Raw genomic sequence first — 17,443 nt, 5'->3', positions numbered from 1 at the left:
ACAGTTAATCATGCAAAGAACAACTGGCAAAAATGGAGCAGCACAAAGGTTGGGATGTGAAGAGCAAAAGCTTGAGATCAATTATCTGTGCTGTGTTTGGGGTCTCATGCTTGGCATATCACAAGAACACAAAATAAATTGGAATTTGTCTCTGTTCTGAGACCCCAGGGGAGCTGAGTGTCTGTGAGTGGCTGCTCTGATCTGATGCATCAGGGACTCTGCTGTGGGTTGTATTTTCACCCACAGTGGTGGAGGCAAAGAAGGAATTAATAATGCCTATTTTTGCTGCAACACTGCTCATCAGGAGTTCCCAGAGTGTTTTAGGAAGACTGGAATCACAGAATCATTAAGGTTGGAAAAGACTTCCAAGATCATCAGGTCCAACCTTTGGTCCAACAATACCATGTCACCTAAACCAGAGCACTGAGAGCCATCTCCAGTTGTTTATTGAACAATTCCAGGCACGGTGACTCCACCACTTCCAATGCCTGACAATCCTTTCAGTGAAAAAATTGTTTCTGGCCTGGAGTTGCTCACTTTGCTTTTCTTTCAAGGGCTGGTTGATTTGTGTAAGTTTATCTGGGCTGAGAAACAAAGAGAAACCTTCCAAGATATTCCACCTTCCTCCCTCTCTCCACCATCAAAATGTCCAATAAAGTTTTTCATTAACCTCACGACTTCTTCAGAATGAGAGCAAATTTCTGTGGAAATGAAGCTGAAGGGAACAAACAGCATCTGCTGTGCAAATATTAAATGCAGGCATGAGATGAATAGACTTATCTCCTTTATCATGATTAGCCACATTTCGGCCTTGTAATTTTGGCCTATCACTCAAAAGAAGCTGTAATCAGGATGTAATACATCCTATTGGCAAATTACAGCCAGGCAGCTGTTGGAGGCAGCAGCTGAGCCCTTCAGCAATTTCAACTTGGTTTTATTACACCAGGGCAAGGCTCCAATGAGTAGATTGGTGACATGATCTGAAAATAATAAGAGTTGAATCTCATCCCACTGAAGGATGATGTCTGTTTTCGTGGGAAGAAGTGTTTTGCCAAAATCAGGACTGCAGGAGCTCTCAGGGGTGTCCTCAGCAGGGTGAGACTGTGAGAGCAAAGGAGCTGTGGTGAGATCAGCCCCGAGCAAAGGTGTGAACTCCTCACCGGGATTGCTGGGTTTCTGCGAGCCAGGAACAGTTCCATGTGAGGAAAGTTCAGTGAAATCTGGCTACAGAATACGGGGCTCAGGCAAGATTTAAAGTGTGCTGTGGCAAAGTGTGAATTTTCAGCTCTCTTCTTGAGTGTAGCACTGAAGGGGGTGTTACCATAACAAAGAGCACCAGAAGTGTATTTAACCTCAAATGTCAGTGTTTCAATTTTGCTGAGTTCCAAACCAAGATAAAACTAAAAGCTGTTACAATTCTTGAGAGCAACAATCCAGCAAAAGTCCTTAAAGTTTTATGCAAAAATTCCCAGTATTTTTTCAGGCAAGAACCGTAACTTCTGGTCCTAAAACAGATTCTTATTACAAAGTCACAAATTATTCTGTGGGCTATTAGAAACACCTGGTAAGAGTAAGAGAAGCACTGTTCTCTTTTCTAGGTGCAAAGTGACTTTGTCTATTTTGCAGTGCCCAAATCTATGTGTCAAAATTCCCTGCACTACCCAGACCAGCAGCTGTTTTCCATATCCATGTGCTGGCTGTCCCTAGATCCCATATTCTGTTTGAGAATTATTTGCTTTTTTTTTTTTCCCCTAATACTTTTAGTTCAGTTGGAATGACAGGGTTGATGAAAAACTTTTTGGGCTCAATCACAAAACTAGTTTTTAAGTCAGAAATCAGCACTTTCCTCCTCTTTTAAGATGTTTTCCAGGAAGCATCTTACATCTGGCTGTATCTTCTGTCTAAAACACAAAGTTTCTGGATGATCCCACTTCTGGATTCTCACTTAATGCGAGAATATTATATTTGTTTAAGTAGTTACAGCTATGGAGTGATTTGATAGGGAAACTCATTTGTGATCTGCACAGAGCAGCCAACTTATCTCATATCAGAGCTGTAAATCAGACATGCTACAACATTTATTATCTTTATCTCCCTTATTTAAGACTCAAACCTGTCAGATGAAACCATAAATCTGCTCCTTGCATCAAGCCTCTTAATATTCCAGTTGATGTTTGTTTCCAAAAACTCTCTGCCAACGTTTCATTTTCCTCTCATACTGACACTTAATGCCTTAAGTGCTTGCAAAGATAAACACTGGCTTTAAGCAGCACAATCTCATGATCAGTTTAGCTGAGGATTATCACAGGGTGCACAGAGGAGTCAGGCATAAATTGAGCACTTTTTGCCCTGGCTGCTGATTTAATTGCAGTGAGTGGGGTGGAATATTCTGAGAATCACTGACCTGGGACGTAGAGGAGATTCAACTCACAATTTTACCCAATTAAACCCTGCAGGGGTGGGACACCAGGCTGTAAGTGGGACCCAGGCTGGGGGTGAAGAGAGAAGATGAATTTTATGGGGGGCTGAACTGGTGTCTTGCAGGACAGACCAAGAACCAGTGGCAAAAGGCTGAAGACACATTGACTGAAACATCAAAGTAGACACAAACATTTTATAAGGAGACATGATTAACCTCTGGAAGAAATAAAACAATTGAGTGATTCACCTTTTCACTACGAGGCAAAGCCAGAACACTCTTCAGTAGATGCTTGAATGAAACACCAACAATTGGATTTAGCAAATGGGAAATACAATTGTCTGCAGCGCACAGATGATTAAATTTGATCTCAGCTCCTTTATGAACTTTAAGCATCTTCCCTGTCTCAGGTGCAATAACACAAGAGATGATTCAAAGTGCATTTTCACAGAGCTCAGATGCATTTTCAGTGGTGAGGCAGCTCTGCTCCAGGCTGGGCAAACAGCTGGAATAAAAATGTCTTAAATTGTTAGAGGGCTCCAAGGGCAAAACTCATCTCTCAGAGCCATGGGATTCCCAGCCTTAAACAAGGACACACAAGCCTTTGTTTGCTGTAGTGCTCTTTTTCCTTTCCTGCCTCATTTTGAATAGATTAAGTTGTTTGCAGCAGGGTTTATGGCTTATACCAAATGCTACTTTCAGCACAGCCAGAAAAGCCGGAGTCTTCCAGTGGAAAAAAGTATTTTAGAACTGATGTTGTATGAAAATAAACCAGCACAAGCTCTTCCCCTTAAATGTAAGCCAGGCAAGAAACCAAGAATGTTTGATTTTAGTGCATGTTGGACCAAAATGTAGAAAAGAATCTGCAAGATGGGCTGGGAAAGAGCTGTGACAGATTAAAACAAGGTATGGAACTGATCAGCTCTGCCCTCCTGGCAGCCCAGACAAACAGCTCAGAACCTGCCTGCACATCACTGAGTGCCCCTCTTAGCACAGGAATAGAAATTGAAAGTGTCTGAGCAAGAAATAACAAATCCTTCACTCAACAGAGGCACAAAGCAGAGAAGCCACTCCAGGGTCTGTAGAGCTGGTGAGGGGTTCTTGCTGCACTCCTGCTCCAGACATCACAAACAGGACCAGGCAGGAGGGCACAGTGCTCAAAAATTGAAGTAAAAGCAGTGAAAAGTTTGCTGAATTCTCTGACTTTTCCATTCAAGGCTTTAAAGTGCTCCCAGCAAGTTGATCTCTGCAGAAAGAACGAGAGTTACTCACCCATCCCCTGGGCAGCACAGCAGGTGCTCACTGGTTACTCTGCATGGCAAATCCTGTGCAAAATGATAATGAATAAATGTCAAACTAAGCTCAGAAAGGTCCACTTAGGGCAACTGCCAATTAAATATTGCCCTGGTAATGCAAATATCCCTAATATCAGTGCACAGCTCTCAGCTTTCCATTCCACAAGGATATTTTTTGGTGAGTTTAAAATCTGCTTAGAGGAGCAAGTCCCCATTCTGCTTTCACCAGCTTGCAAACATCCCACACAGGCCAAAATCCTCCTGATTTTTGATTGGAAATGTAAATCCCAACAAGCAACAAAACAGCTTTCACTGTAAACTTCCTTTCCAGGCTTAACTGCTCCCAAGGCTGCTCCTGGTGACACTCCCATGCCAGTCTGACATTTCTTTTTTTTATTTGCTTGCAACTTGTAAATCTGAGCTGCAAGAGTGATCCAGCAATAATCACAGTGTTCCTTTTTGCTGGCTTCAATATCTGAACAGAGTGCAGCTCTCCTTGTATGAGCAGGTTGTCAGAATCACCACCCAGTTACAAATCTTCTCAAATATACACAAATAATTCTTCCAAATTCTCATTTTACTACATTATTTATACCAACAGATGTCAAGGCAAGAACACACGGGATTGCTTTCTGAAAACTGGCACTGATTTCAGTTTGGGAGTGCATTGTCCTAATGAAAACCACGTTAGAGGAGAGGATGTTTTCAAAGCAACGGGTTCTGGCATGTTAGATGTTGAAAATAAAGATATGCTTTTCTGTATCCTAAAAGAATTCCACAAAATTCACACATACTTGGGAAAACAAAAGATCTTTTTGTATGTGTGTGAATATTGACCCATTTCTGGAACAAGAAATTCAAGTTAACAAAAAATCTGCAATGAGGACAGATCATTTTGGGACTTCTTTACTGAGTAGATTCTTGAACCACTCATAGCAGTGATTTTTGAAATTCTTTGCTTTTGAAAGCTTCTTTGTGAGGGTAATGGGGTCTAGATGGAATCAGGGCTTTGGGAGCTGGAATAGAAAGAGAGTCCATTCTCATTAAACAGAGCCCTTTCCATGTTCTAAGCATGACAGACCAGTACAAATGATAGACAGACAAATCATACAAACCAAATACTGAAATTCAGGATTTGAACCCACAGACAGATCTGCCCTTCTCCTCTGTTCCAAGGGAAAGGAGGAAAAAACAACCCCAGTTTGTGTTCACTCAACACTGAGGGGACAGAGAGCTCCCATTCCGCAGCCTGATGTGTGAGGCTGATTGGGGCATGAGATGGATTTGGGGCAAACCTACATGAAACCCTGAAAATTCTCCTCCTGAGGGATTTGGGAGTACCCAAATTCTCCCAGGGACCTCTGGTATTTTCCAGGACAGAACTGGAGAGCTCCTGTCTGTCTCCTTACACACTCACACTAATTAATGTGCCTCGGCAAATTATTTCATGCAAGGAAATTACAGCCACATCTCCTCTGCTGGCATCATCTGAGATAAGCTCTGAAATTGTACCTCACTCTCTCCTTTCCTACAGAACAACAACATTTTTACTCCTCCAGGCTTTCCAGGTTATTTTTCAGCAGTTACAAATGTGGTGTGGCGAAAGCATCACCAAAGAAAATGTCTCATAAATAGTAACACGGTGCTGGGTTACCCTCTCACTCTGGAGAGTGAAAGATTATTTCATTTCAGCAAAGAAGTCCAGAAGAAATGGCTAAAATCTTTTATTACAGCTCATCTGCTCCTTCTCTCTGTTCCTGTTGATTAAACAGAGAGGAAAGTAACAGACTCAGAACTGTGATTTTTTTAATTTATTGTGCATTCATAGCTCTATGTTGGATTCAAGAACATGAATTATTACTGAGCTACATCTGTTAGAGAACACTGTCCAGGTAAAATCAGCTTCTGCTGGCTCTTGTTCAGATGAAATCAATAGGCTTTTTGCCATCATTTTTATAGGCCCTGCTATTGCTGTAAAACGTAAGGGTAAAATATTTGGACAGGCAGACACATATGATGTGTCTGTGCAAACTGAAGCCAAAGCTTTTCAGCCTCCAGCAAGATTGTGTTCTTAATTAAGTATAAAGAGGAAGGATAATTTGATTCAGAAATAACATTATCTTTCCTGCAGCTCCCCTCACACCAGAAGGTGCATTTGGTGTCACCATCATTAATAAAAGCCCAGAGAATCAAAGATCCATGGCAGTGCCACAGAGCTCCCCTGATATTCTGGCTAAAAACAAGCTCTGATTAATCTGGAGCACAGGCCAGGGGTGCTGAACTGGTTTGCAAGCAGTGAGTGCAGAATGTGGGGATCCATTCAATGGAAATGGTGTTTGCAAGGGCACCAGGCCAGGATGTACAAGATGGTGAGCTCAGGAGGGAATGATCCCTAAAAGGGAAGAAATGGTCCCTAAAATGGAAAAAATGGTCTCTGAAAGGGAAGGAATGATACCTAAAAGGGAAGAAATGGTCCCTAAAAATGATCCCTAAAAGGGAAGAAATGATCCCTAAAAGGGAAGAAATGATCCCTAAAAATGACCCCTAAAAGAGATGTATGCTGCTCTGGCATTGGCAGCACATCATTGCAGTGTGGTTGCATTTTTCACCCTCTTTTCTGTGTGACAGTTGTGGATTAACTTCAGGCTCAGACTGCCAAAGGGCCATCCCCATGGGTGGGATTGCTCTGGAGCTGCAATCTCCTCTTTGATGCAGCTCCTGGAGCAGAATCCTACATGAGGAAGTGGTTTTTGAGGTTAACTGAAGAATGCAGAGTGATGATGGGTTTTGTTTTCTTCAGTCATCAAGCTTTGCCTGAGGAAGCCTTTAAAGAAATCAGTATTTTCTGTATTTGCTGGCTGCACAGTGATAAAGGGAAGGACATCCAGAGTTCCTGTACACCTGGACATGATGGCACAGGCTGGATCACCTTCCTGCCCAGCTTTTATTCCCTTTGGAGCAGTGGGGAGAGGCAGCTGAATTCAGAGGACACAATCAGAACCTCTAAATTAGCATTAAACTTTTCTCTGGGTGCTTGTGATAATCTCTTTGGACACTGACATGGTCAGGGATCAGTTAGGGATCCCCAAGCTTGAAAACACATGAAAATAAAAGTTCTCAACACAGTTCCTCAAAATGAACTCCTCATTTAGGAGCTGGTTCATACTTGGAGATGCCTCCACAAGCAATGTGTGTTTTCAATGGAAGACACAGCAATGGTTCCATGTGAGGCAGCCTGGCAAAGAAAGAAAATAAGAAAGAAAAACTGACCCCGAAAGCAAAGATGATAAAGCAGGAGATGAAAAGAAAGATGGTTTCAAAGGTAAAATCTTTAGAAGGCTTTTGGAAACACAAGTGAGGAGAGGAGATTATTTGGAATTGACTGGAATATTTTTAGTGAGAAAATGAATTCAATAGCCACAATTCTCTGTGTCTCCAGCACACTGGGACATTTCACATTAACCTTTATGAGCAGACATATATTTTCTCTCACTGAAGCATTTTTCCTCTTCTATTTTCAGAGCCCTCTGGAGTGCTCAGATAACGCCCCTCTGTAAGCCAATCCCAGCTGGAGACTATTTAATAGGACTCTTTTTAAGATAAAATATTTCTGCAAAGATGGAAATAATGCTATACCTACAGTCCTTTTCAAAGGAAGCAGAACAAGAGAATTTTGCTGTGGAAACCCCCTGTTTGATCATTCCAGTGCCTGTCTCTCTCCTGCAGGACACAGCAGTGACAGAGCTATGTGATTTATGGTTATGGCGATCACTGAGGCTCATCTGGAGACCCCTGAATTTCATTATTCTGTTCCACACCATTCCCACTGACCCTGCAGTGTCCTTGTACCTGCTCTGACCTGTCTGAGGGTGCTGTCAACTTAATTTGGTTGCTAAAGGACCTGAACAAGAGCTGGAGCCTGTGCTACAGCTCCTCAGTTTGCCCTCCTGCACCTCTCAAAGGCAATGACAGGGTAAGGAACAGAGGGACCTGCTTTGTCTGCTCCAGTTTAACAGAAAATCCCCTCTTGGGGTCTCAATATACTCCTGAGTGGGTCTGAATGCAACATAAAATCCCACTCTGGTAGGGGCTTTAATTTCCTTCTGTGCCATGGAGAGCTGTCCTTGTTCATGTAAGGCACTTGGGTAATTGAGCTGTTAATTTATTTGTCATGTTGATTTTGGGCATGTTCTCTCCAGCCTTCAGAATTTGTTTTCTTAAAAGCCAGGAAGGAACATTTTGACATTTTCCCTCAGCAGGTGTTTATTATTTCTGGCCTCTGAGCGTTCTGAGCACCCAGCTCCTGGAAACCAGGGCTCTCCTGAGAGCTGCCTCTGCTGCTCCTCTCCCTCTTTACACCCAGGAGAAACCTCAGCCCCCATCAGATGAGCAATCTGGGGCAGCCAGGAAATCTTCAGCCTTTCATGGCCCTTTAGGGGCAGGAAAATCAACAAACAGAAAAATGCTCAAGGTCTCATGTACTGTCCTACAGCCCAAAGTAGCAGGAAACAGGAACTGGAAGTGTTTTCAGTTTATTCATCAGTTCTGCTCTCTCTGCCCCATGCACCCACAAGATAAAAGGACAACAGGACATATATTCTATATTGACTATATATCCTATATTGACTATATATCCTATATTGACTATATATCCTATATTGACTATATATTCTATATCGATTTATTCTATATTGACTATATACTCTATATTGACTATATATTCTATATTGACTATATATTCTATATTGCCTATACATTCTATATTGAATATATATTCTATATTGACTATATATTTTATATTGACTATACATTCTATATTGACTATATATTCTATATTGACTATATATTCTATATTGCCTATACATTCTATATTGAATATATATTCTATATTGACTATATATTTTATATTGACTACTTATTCTACATTGACTATATATTCTATATTGACTATTTATTCTATATTGACTGTATACTCTATATTGACTATATATTCTATATTGACTATTTTATTTTGCCTATATTTCAGAAGATGAAAGCTTTAAACACAGCCAAAACTTTAAAAAATAGACATTGCTTAGAGGAAAAATAAAAATCCACAGAAAGTTGTGATGCTTAAAACAAAGCCAAATAATTTTTTACACAACCAAACAATTTTGTGTTTATTTTTATACACCGTTTGAATATGTATAAGAAATTTTGTCTTACCACTGACATTTCTTTCTTTGTTAATTCTTCAAAGATTAATAATAACAAGTATTATAAAAAATGTAAACTATTCAACTTATCTTTTTTTCTTCCCTGCTAAGCTGAATTGATGCATTCCCAGGAAAGGTTTTAGCTCTGCAAAATCACCACATCCCACAGAGTTTTTGTTCCATAGGGAAAAATTTTATCTACCTGCATCCGGTAATTGTTCTATTTTTCACCTCCAAAAGACCTCAGTTGGATCAGGTCAGCTTTCCTATTCTGGTTTACATTTATTTCCAACAGGAAGCCATGTCTGTCAACAGCTGAGTATTCTGCAATTAAATCCCATCCAACACGTGACAGCTCTTTCTAGCACGCTGCAAGAATGGCAAAAGGGCATTTTGGATGAATTAGAGGTATTAATATGAAAGTGTGTCACACACCAGGCATTGTTGATTTGCCATGACAATATATCTCCATGGAGATTTCTAAAATACTTATCCCTGGTTAATGTTTTCACTATTAGACAGAGACTCATTCTACACCCCAAAATTTGGGGTTAATATGGGTATCCTAGGAGTTCCAAAGGAAGTACAATTAGCTTGGGTGCAATTTTCAGAGATTCACAGAATATCCTGATTTGGAAGGGACCCACAAGGATCATCCAGTGCAGCTCCTGGCCCTGCACAGACACCCCCAACATTCCCCCTGTGCATCCCTGGAGTGCTGTCCAACCTCTCCTTGGAGCTCTGGCAGCCTTGGGGATGTTCCCATTCCCTGGGGAGCCTGGGCAGTGCCAGCACCCTCTGGGGAAGAGCCTTTCCTGATATGCACCCTAAACCTGCCCTGGCACAGGCCTGGAGAGAAGAGATCAGTGTCTGCCCTTCCCCTTAGGAGGAAGCTGCAGACTGCAATGAGATCTTGACCACCTCAAAGTTTCTGTAATCCCCTTTCCCCTTCCCTTCCCTTCCCTTCCCTTCCCTTCCCTTCCCTTCCCTTCCCTTCCCTTCCCTTCCCTTCCCTTCCCTTCCCTTCCCTTCCCTTCCCTTCCCTTCCCTTCCCTTCCCTTCCCTTCCCTTCCCTTCCCTTCCCTTCCCTTCCCTATAAATATTTATTGCGATTATTTTACATGCTCAGCTGTCATTCTCTCTTTTTTTCCCTGCCTCTCTGGTTTTGCTTTATTACCAGGAATCCATCCACTCCAGGAGTTCTGCTATTTTGATTGACTCTAAGAAATTAAACTACTGTCTTTCATTACACAATTTAATTCTGTTTGCTTTTGGAAAGGTTTTAGGATAATCTGCCTGCTGACCTTGGCTTGAGCAGAACAAACCCCCTGTGTGCTGCAGGGGGTCAGTGCTGTGGCATGGGAAAGCTCCTCTGCAGTGGGCAAAGCCTTGGGGCTGCACTGAGCTGTGTGCTCTGCACACAAACTGTGCAAGAAAACAATCAGCATTATCACTAATGAATTCATCTCCATTTTTTCCCTTTCAGCACAGATTATATTTAACAGCTATAAAGCCAAAACAGCTGTAGGTGAATAACAGCAGAGCTCAGAATGGACTCTGGCCCTAAAAATGTCACTGAAAGCCTTCAGATGTGCAAAGCTCCCTGCCCACTCTCCCTCAGGATGGCTGGCACAAACTGCTCCAGCTCCCTGGGCTCAGGATGGACTGAGCTCACTGTGAAATGACTTTCTGGGAAGCCTCTCCCTTGTTTATTGCAATTCCTCATTTTCTGGAAGAGACTCTGGGATTGTTCTGGCTGTTCTGCATGTGACCTCAGATGTCGTAGTTGTGATTTCTCTAGCTGGGAGAGGATTTAGCAGCATGGTTCAGGGGCCAACAAAGAATGATCCCAGTTAGTGTGAGATGTTCACCTGGTGCCTGTGTCAGTCAAAGTGCCCAGATGGAAATGGGTAAGAAAATTCATGACAAAAGAACACAACTCACAGAGAAAAAATGTTGAAATAGGTAAGGCAAATGTGGCTTCAGGCTACAAAAGAAAATCCAGAAAACACAAGCAAATTTGCTATCAGGGATCAATCCCGTTTCCCAAAAAAAGCTCAGTCTGGAACTTCTAACAATGAATCCTCAGTCTGGAACTTCAAAAAACGAATCTCCAGGATTTGCTGAGCTTCTCCTTGCTGGGACAAAGAACTTAAACTATTTCAGGCCTGACTTCAGGGATTTACTACCAGGGTGTGTTTGGCAGGGCCAGCTGAGGGAACCTTCAGGGATGGCCTGGGGAGGGAAGCTCCCTGCTCCACCACAGCTGGAATGTTTCACAGTTGCTCTCCCTTTTGGGGATATCTCACTGGACTCTTGAGTCTCTCTGAGCTTCAGGAAGAATTCATTGCAGTGATTTGCCCTTGGCAGCTTTGCCGACTTCCCTGATGGAAGGAGCAGGAGAAATGGGTGCCCTGATGTTCTCTGTGAAAGCACTGCTGCTTTTTCCAAGCCTTTTCCAGGCTGCTGGGGCAAGGCCCTGGTTCTGGGGTAATTGATAGCAGAGCTCTGAAATAATCAGAGCCAGCAATACCCACTGGATGTGGCTCAGCCATTGGGATCATGCTTCTGGTGAAATGCTGAGTGCAGGACACAGAATTCACTCTCACTTTTCCTGCCTAGAAGAGGACAGAGCATTTCTGATAGAGGAAAAATGCTGGAGCAGTAGCTGCAGGAGATGCCTCCTCAGCACAGAGACTTCTGATCCAACATAAACTTCTCATTACTGTTTAATACATTCAAATAGGCAAGTTTGCTTGCTCTGGATCAGTGTGATGTGATTCTGTGTCATGACTTTTCTGAGCTGGCACAAGGAGCCCTTAAGCTGGATTTATTGTTTTGTTGAATCATGACCTCAGGGATTTGTGAGAGAAATGAACTGCAGCCAAGTGCTGGAGATTTTACGGCAGTTTACAAGTGGAACCTGGGTCAGGGTGAAGTCAACAGCAAATCTCTGTATTCATTTTTGGAACAAACCCACTTGATCTCTGAAATGTGAACTTTCTGTCAGAATATATGGACCAGGTTTGGTGTGGCTTGAATTTCTGGCCTGAGGCTTCAAGGAGAGGACATTCCTTCTCTCAGAATGATGGAGAGGCCATCCAGGTGGGATGGGGGCTGGAGCAGGCTCACACCAGCACCCTGAGCATCCTCAACTCTCCCTCCCCCTTCTCTGACAAAGCCACTCTGCAGGGTTTGTGCCCCTCTGCTGCAGCTGATGCTCCCACACCCACCTTGGTGCAAGCACGAGGCAGGAAACACTGAAATGATCCTCGGTTTGGAAAGGGATCTCTAATCCTGCTGTGGCTGCCATTGGTGTCCTTCCAGCCAGTGAGTAAGTAGTCAGAGCTGGATAAAAGCCACTTCTCCCATCTCTCCCCCCAGATTCCTTTCCAAGACATTTTGAAAGGCTCAAGATCCTTTCTATTGCAATATGGAATATTTTGGAAGATGAAATATAATGTGGCTTATATAAAACTGCAGGATGCAAACCACAACCCCATTCAGACACAATCAAAGCTTCCCTGAATTTTGACATCCTTTAGAAATTTTTGATTATTTTCACCAAATTTTCAGAATCACTAAACCAGCTGAATTACTTTGTAATGTTACTTTGATTAAAATATTAATTTTCTTTCAAGCAATAAATGATCTTAGCCAGAAAATAATTTGCATTAGTTGAGCATATGGGTTGACTCAAAGACAAGTTAATTACAGAACACAGTGCAGAGAACCTTTGCCTGCTTGAAGGAGACTGCTACAAAAAGGAAAAATGAAATAGGTGTTATCTCTTTTTAAATTAAATTGCCTTTCACAGGGGATGTACTTTATTCAACATGAAACAGAGTCTAGATGAAATGAGAAGGAAGAGAAAAAATGAGTTTGAAAAGGTATTAGGAGAAAAAGAAGAAAAAAACACCTAAATAAAGGCTGGAGGAGAGAATGAGTTTTTTTTTCTGTATTTTTCAAAAGATCCCAAAGGAACTGAGGTAACACTGAGAGATGCAAGATGAAAGAGAACAGAACAGAACCCACACTCTGCTGGGTTAAGGGAATTTCTGCTGCAATTGCTGCAGCTAAGTCAGGGCAGGGCTCTGATTTTCACCAAGAAAAGCAAGTTCTTAACCCAAACAATTCCTCCCCATGTACCACAGACTCCCTGTAATTGTCCTTGGGAGCAGGACAAGGCCAAGGCCACAGCCTGACACACCAGCTGAGCCTTGCTGTCAGCTCAGGGTATCTTCATGCACAACATGTAATTTCAAAAGGCAGCTTTAAACACTGGGATGATACAATTCTGCTCTCTGTGATTCCTTCCAGATTATATATGTGGATATTAACTATGTAAATAAATTTATCATTCATGCAATAACTACATATGGTGATGAATATAAACATGGGAGTCATGCCAAAGGCCAGGGAGAGGCTCTGAATTTCAGAACGAGACCTTCTGGTCCCATTTCAGGCTCTCTGATAAGATCAGAGAAGTCTTGGTGCACATTAGAAGCTGCATGTTCCAGTATGAGACCATCCAGAACTGGGAAACATTTCCAGGATTGACTTCCAGGATTGATTTCCAGGCTTGACACACTTCCAGGTGTGAAAATGGAATTCCCCCAGAGAAGAGAAAAAGAAAAATGCAAGGTAACTTTTCCCCAGCCACGTGTGCAGTGCAGGTTTACAAAGAGCCCAGTGATTTTCAGGGTCATTCTCTTTAATCTCAGTGTACAATCCATCTCCACAAACCTACAGGATCTGAAATGCTTGGTGCATGAGTTCAGATCAATATAATGAATACCAGGGTGTCATTCCTGACATTGCTTGTGCAGGATAGAAGATTATAACATCAGAGTTACAATTATGTTACCAAAAGCCTTGGATTTAGTGAGTTACTTGGGTACCTGCAATTTACTCTCTTACTGATCATTCCTCATTCAACCTTTTATTTATCCCATACCTGGAAAATGCAGAGCACAAGAACCAAACACCAGTTCACATTTGATCTCCCTCCAAAAGCTTTCTTTAGTTTGATTGATTTTTGAATATACCTTCAGCTTTGGGTCACACCAAGTGTGGCAATGACAGCCCTTTAGAGTCACTTCAGTATCTCATAAAAAGGGATTTAAGTCCCTGCTTCTCACAGTACATCAGTTTTATTGTCTCTGTGGGAAAGGTTTGGACAGGGCAGGGAGCAGCCAGCCCTGCTCTAAAGCACTGTTTGATCATAGGTAAGGAAAGGAAACTGTTCCTGTAAATATCTGGAGATTTATGGAGGTGCAGGATGCAGTGGATGTGTTTTACACAGTGAATCAGTACATGGTTTATGGCCAATCACACACACAGCACTGTTAAAGCCTTTCCAAGGCATTTCACACATTTGGATTGTCCTGTGTGTGGTAGGGAGAAAACCTGAACACTAATTTCCACATGTTTTCATGGCTCTAAAAGACTCATATATAATCTTATAAGCCAGGTTTTGAATGACAACTGTAGATGCACTTTCCTACTTAGGCTCCACAAATCAAGAATATCTTCATAATTAATTCTTTGGACAGAATAAACTGATTCATAGATGTCATTAAGGGCATAATTTAGTGAACTATCATTACAAGATAAAACCCAGCCTGGCACAGAAATATTTCCAATTTGAGTCTAGACTTTCCTGGGGTCTGTATTGGCAAGGCAATGTGGGGGTTTGGGGCAATAAGGGGAAATTTCTGTGGGGAAGGGCAGGACTGAGCTCTGACCAAGGGGGTTTTTATGGGCACCACTCAGGTGCAGTGGTACTGAGGCTTTCAAAAGGACCCTGACCTGTGCCACAAGGACAGAGGGAACTTTAGATGTGGAAAGCTTGAGGAGCCATGTAGGAAATTTGTTATTTTTTATTTTTTCTTTTAATCCATCTCGTTCTAAAGGAATTCTGATGAGCAGAATTCTGAACACTCAGCATCTAAGGACTGTAACCTAAAGCAGAGACATCCCTCATCCAAACAGATGTTTAATATCAGAGAGTGGACTCACTAAAAATCTATTCAAGAGCAGGTGACAAAAAGGTTCCAAGCCAGTCTGTGTCCAACTGGGATGTGCTGGCCAGGCAGAGCCAAAGCCAGTGATGCCAACCTGGTGCCAGTGCTCAGAGCAGGGCAGGGTGCTGGGGTGGACCTGCTGCCTGCCTTGTTCACATGCTCCCCTCACTGCTCTCCTTTGCTCACCCAGCAGCTTCACACAATGCCTTTGGGGCTTTCTCATGTCTGAGCAGTGCCAGAGAAAAGCAGAATTGGGGAGGTCTTGTACAGCATCAAAGTCAGAGCAGAGCACAGGAAACAGAGCACTTTAACCCTAATCTGACACATTATTAAATTCAAAAAGGACAGGAGAAAAACATCCTGGTGAAAGGGGACCATGAGGAGCATTTTTCCTCACAGCTTACCAACCCTAAATAAGTATTCCGTGCTCTCTGAAGGAGGAATGCTTTTTTTGTGCTGTACTACTTCAAAATGGCCCTTCAGAAAGTGTTTCCCAGCATGCAGGGAACAGCTGAAGGTCTTGAAAGAAAAGAGTGCATTCAAACCAGCACTTGGCACTTGCAAAGATTCTGGCTTTCTATGACCCCAGTCCTCCCATTCTTCTACAACTACTATCCAAAAAGAAATATTTTCATCCAGCCGGCCTCCTCTGTAACAAAATAAGCCAGAATCTTTGTGTTAATTTGCAAACTGGGCAGTTCTCTGGGATTTGGGCACTCCCAGCTGTAATTTATTCCTTCATGTGACATTTATTCCCAGCACAGTGACGCTGGCCAGGGCAATGTGGGCACTTGCCAAGAGAGCCATGAGCTCCTGCCCTGCTGGCTCAAATGGCCACTGCAAGGGGCTGGAGGGAGAGGAGTTCTCTGCTCCTGCAGGGCCACCATCCTGCTGGCACTGGAGCCTGAGCCCTTTCCCCCAGGGATATCAGCTCAGCTCTTTGTGCAATTGTCTTTCTTTCTTCTGCCCTTTCACCAGACAAGGGACTCCACACCCAGCCCAAATTCACAGAGTGGATACCAGAAACCTTGGATGGATACAAGTTCCAGCTCATTTCCATTGCTTTGATTTAGTTCAACATCAGGTCTTTAATTTGTCATAACCTTCAAGTTCTTTTACAAAATTAAAACATTTTCTTATCTGTTACTGATTATTTTCTTATGTTCCTTCCCTGGGAGATTAAGTGAGATACTATCTGTAAGCACTTTGAAGATGTTACAGTGCTTATTACTGTATTTGAAAAGTCAACAGAATCATAAAGTTACAGGGTAAAAATATATATTAAAAAGGAATAAATCCCAGACACCACTCCTGACTCATCAACACAGATGGATGCTGAGTCCTTCTGACCCTGGATCATGCTCTGCTCTTTATCCCACAGTCCAAATCCCTCTGATTGCCCAGGTGAGGAAAAAAAGGAGCATCATCTAATTCAAATTCCCAGTTTCATCCTAAAGAAATCCCCTGGGATCCAAAGCTTTTCTCCGAGCAGAAAGGGAATTTTACATCACCAGTTTCTGGCCTTGTGTTCGTAGGCAGACAGCTCTGGTTTCACAACTTGAACATCCTGGGCTACAAATTACAGCCTGATTCAGATGCTGCCTCATCTGTGCCTTCTGCCAGCCCAGGAATTGCTGGGAGTTCGGCAGGGCAGGGCTTGGAGCTTCAATTTAATCCCTTAGTGCCTGGCAGGGGATGCCCCAAGGGAATGGAAAGGAGGTGCAAAGTGCAGCCCTCCCAAATTCAGGGCAGGAACAGTCATAAGGACACAGAGCACTGACAGATGGATTTCCCTGTTCTGCAGCCCACAGTAATTGAAGAATTATTGTGCAATTAGTGGCAAAATAATACAGAGCAGGAAATGGATTCAGGTAGATATTAATGTCAGGGAGGGGATATTGAAGGTGGCACCACGATGTCACTTGGTTTATGTCCCTTTATCTCCTAACAGAATCTATCCTGGGGAAAGGAATACACTCTGGAATGGAGTTTTGCCTTCACTCAGCAGATTTTGCAGCCAGGCCTTTGAGGGCTCCTGTGATATGAATCCTCCATCACCTGCAACTGCAGTGACCTCCCTGTGTATTTTAAAAACTTGTTTTCTTCTCAGAAGAGTTCCTCCCTGCTTCTCCAGAGCTTCTCTTAACTCTTGCCATCTTGGAAAGGCTTCAGTCAAGCCCTTCAGAGGCAGATTTAGTTTTCATTGCTCACATGTGACGTGCCTTGCTGACCTTTTGGTGCATCTGTTAACCCTGGTCACCATGACACTCAATTTCCCCAAAGAGAAAGAAGGAACCAAAAACCAAAGGGTTTCATCCGCAAAGCTTCCACCTCTGAACTCCATAAAACATTGTTTAAATTGAAGGAGCTAAGGTATCAGGTAGGTATCAGAAGCCTTTTTTAGAGCTCAGAGAAGTGCAGAGAATACAGCAAAGGAAGAGCAATGTCTGCAGAACTGTGATTCAGATTTCTTGTACCTTCTTTACAGAGCTCACAGAACTTTTCTCG

At 42.6% G+C, this 17,443-nt stretch overlaps 1 long non-coding RNA gene across 1 annotated transcript in view; it reads right to left on the bottom strand.

Moving 5' to 3' along the window:
* LOC134424384 (uncharacterized) overlaps positions 1–17,443 on the bottom strand; it is a 69,075-nt gene that overhangs the window by 21,756 nt on the left and 29,876 nt on the right. The window contains exon 5 of the long non-coding RNA XR_010029402.1: positions 3,692–3,744. This is a non-coding gene — a long non-coding RNA (uncharacterized LOC134424384). The remainder of the gene's footprint in view (positions 1–3,691; positions 3,745–17,443) is intronic.

Source organism: Melospiza melodia, chromosome 13 (genome assembly GCF_035770615.1).
Source record: "Melospiza melodia melodia isolate bMelMel2 chromosome 13, bMelMel2.pri, whole genome shotgun sequence".
NCBI lineage: Eukaryota > Metazoa > Chordata > Aves > Passeriformes > Passerellidae > Melospiza > Melospiza melodia.
Note: the sequence above shows the minus strand (reverse complement) of the source record. Positions and strands in the feature narration are given on the sequence as shown.